The following is a 3,589-nucleotide window of genomic DNA, read 5'->3' on the forward strand; positions in this document are numbered from 1 at the left end:
TGAAGCACCTGTAACTGCACTGCCTCGCTCTTTCCGTTCTCTCGCCACACTCCGTTTTCTACTTTGCCGTTTCCGTGATTCCTCCTTGAAGAAAATACTCGCTCGCGTCTTTTTACTCCCCCCCCCCCGGCACCGCGTGGACCCACCCACCCACCCACAGCCCAAGGTAGGAGGTGTGTGTGTGTGTGTGTGTGTGTGTGTCACCATCTTTAGCCTCCCTGTTTTTGCTGGTGCGTTTTGTTTTCCTTGACGTCTTTATTTTTACCCCCGAATGTATTTCTCTCACACCCATCAACCTCTGTGCCACCTTTTCACATTTTTTTTACTGCGTATTCTCACCCTGACAGACCCCAGTGCACGCATGAACATCACCTCTCCTGGGGGCTCCTCTGCGCTCGGGAGAGACGGAGGAATAAGGGAGAAGACGGGTTTGCAAACAGAGGCAAAGTACAGGAAAAAAAGGGAAGGAAGGGTGGCGGGGGGGGGGGGAGGCACTGATCACCAGATGTGTGTTTTTCTCGTCTTTGTAGCGGTTTCACCCCCCCCCCCCACCCCCCGCCTTCGTCTCGTGTTTTACTCTCTCGGGTGTGGGTTATGCTCGTGTCAGTGAACTCTCTTGCGCACATGTTCTAGAGCCATGCTCAGGGGAGGTTCTGCCATCCATATATTACTAATTCTCCCTTTTTTTGATCAACTCCCCGCTCATTCACTCTGTTAGTAATGGTCACTGTGTACTTCGCTTCTGTGAGTGCGTAGGTTTTTGCGGTCACCACCACTGCCACCGCCACCGTTCCTCCCCTCCCCCTCCCTCCCTCCCTCTCCCCCCCTCCTTTTGCCCAAGCCTCTTTCTCTTCTTATGCTCGGCACAGTTGCCTATTTCATATGTTGCCACGCATCTCGTTCTCTTCGCCTCCCCTCCCCTTCCCCCTTTCCCCCTGTAAATTTAGTTTTGCGTGTGTCTTGTCTGTGTAAGGTTTTTTCCCCCTCTATGTAGTTGGTCCTGCTCACTCCCCGCCCCACCCCCATCTCACTCCACACGCACCTGCTCGTTCTTTTGTTTCACGAATCGAGTTGCTGTTTAGTGTACGCTTGTGTGTGTGTGTGTGTGTGTGTGCTGATGTATTGGCCTTTTATTCTCGCCAATGCCTCGTTACAACTTTTCTGCCCCCCCCCCCCCCCCCTTTCCCCCCTTGTTGGTCTGTTGAGCCCCCTTTTCTCCCCCCTTTCCGCCTGTGTGTCTTTGCGAATGGCTTTGTGTGCTTTTTTTTTCAGCGTGGCTCTTCTGTTTTCTTTGCCTGTTGTGTGTTCAAGGGGCTCCATCTTCCAAAAAAAAAGTAAAGCTATTCTCCACAGTTTTTTTGTGTGCTTGTGCATAATCTATATTCTTAGATGTTCGCTTTTCTTCTCTCTCTGTGTGTGTGTGTGTGTGTCCACGTGCGCAAAGTGACGTGTCAATCGTCTGTTTGGTGCGCTGCATTTTTTTGATTTTTATGTGCCCCCATTTTGGTGTTTTTGACTGTCTCCTTCATTGTATAAATGAGGAAACAATGTAACATCTCACCCGCATAAAATTGGCACACACCCACACACCCACACACACACACACACACAGACGCGCATATATATATATATATATAAAAGGGGGATGATCGGTGTGGCTCTTTTGAAGCTATAGAATAGACAGAGGGAGGGAAGGGGGGGGACGGGCAACTGTTTAGGGCACACTGTTGGGCAATGACTGTTTCCTTCTTCCTTCTTCCTCTCCCCCCCCTAAGGGGAAGGGGATGAGGTCATGCATCCTCTTGTTCCCATTAAGCCTTTTTTTTCGCACGATCGTCATATTCTTGTCTTCACGAATTGGAGGGTGTTGTGCAAACGCGAGAAAGAAAATGCGTAGTCATTCTTTGCTATTCGAGTCACGTTCCTGTTGTTGACCGACCCGTGTACCTATGCAACAGAAGTACCGTGCTGTGTTTTGCTCAGAACTGCAGACATTCTCTCATCAGTCCCCTGTTTCTTTTTTTTTCCTCCTCCATGCTTGCGTGAGTGGGTTTGCGTCCACCGCTTGACTCTTCCTTCACCTGTTTTCACTTGTGCTTTTCCATGCGCTCCCTCCTTTCTCTCTCACACCTCTCTCTCTCTTTTTTTTTGTCGTCATGTATTCCCCACACTAGCGCTGTTCGACGACGACGACGACGACGACTTTACTCTCACCTCCCCCCCCTTTCTTGCGCGCCTGGACACACGCACGCACGCAAGCTTGCTTGCTTACTTGCTCTAGTCTTGACTTCTACATTTGTCTCTCTCTCTCACACACATTCCAATCCGCGTAGCAAAAGGCTGAGCGGCGGTGCCGTGAGTTTTTTTCTCCTCGTGTCCTGTTTTGGTTAGGGGCCCACTGTTCTATCTGCAGGAGTGGTTATCCACAGCCGCTTTCGATGCTGCGCAGCAGGCACACTCATCACGACGCAAAGGAGAGAGAGTAGTCTCACGGGGACCCCCCCCCCCCCCCCCCCCAAAAAAAAAAAAAAGAAAAAGGGGGAACGGGGGTGGCTAACAGAGTCTTGGGGAGGTGGGGGGAGGGGGGGGTCTATCCTTTATCTTGATCATATTCTAACCTGCCATTCTCATGGACGTGAAGACGACGACCAAGTCCGGTCCAAAGCGGGTGAGGAATGTGTTATCTGCGGTCACCAATGACGACAGGGATGTTTCAGAGGAAACCGTCAAGGTGTTTGCCACGCACAACCAAGTTGTGTCGGCGGCGTCAGTGTCGCCCTCAGCAGACGGCGCCGCGGTAGCTGCGCATTTCGAGAGTGCGGGTATGGATGCGGAGCTGGGTCGTGCCAAGATCACGCCAAAACCAGTTTCTGCTTACTCGGCTGCTGACACCACCTGTCGTGACGTTCTGATGCAGCATACCAGAGTTGCATCTCCTTACACAGTCCCGTGCGACCTGCCGCGTCCCACGCACGCGCCTGACAGCGTTTTCGTTCTCAAGCGCGACGAGGGCGGTCAACGGCGACTCCCAGAAGAATTCGACCCACCGAAAACCGTTGCCGGCTACGATTGGAGTGGTCGCGTTGGCATTCCCGTCTATGATGAGCGACCAGACTCCGCGCGGTGGGCCAACAAATCGCACAGTGCCCTTAACCAGGGTGATCCGATGCGTCTTGAGGGGTGTGTAGACTGCGTTGACGTGCAACCGTCGACGCTCAACTATACGGCTGGCTTTTCATCGGAGAGATTGGAAAAAGTTCTGCCTGCTGCTGCTGCCTCCCTGCTCACACATTCATCTCTGTCAACCTTGACACCATCCAAGAAGGTTTTCTCGTTCTCTGAGGCGACTCAGCTCTCGCCTATCGTTGAGCAGAGCAGGGAGAACCTATCTGGATCGCTCGCAGGGCCTGAGGAGCAGTACAGTGTCATGCTGGAGGCTGGCGTTAGGGGTTCTTGTGCTGTGGACCCTGACATGCTCGATATGCAGACGAAGGCTGCTCGTGTGCCAGTTTTCACCTACCCCGAGGATCACCTCGGGAACCTATCGGCGCCGCTAGACTGCGACGTCACCCGCAGGTGGACGTCAAAC

This window comes from Porcisia hertigi, chromosome 24, assembly GCF_017918235.1.
Source record: "Porcisia hertigi strain C119 chromosome 24, whole genome shotgun sequence".
Classification (NCBI taxonomy): domain Eukaryota; phylum Euglenozoa; class Kinetoplastea; order Trypanosomatida; family Trypanosomatidae; genus Porcisia; species Porcisia hertigi.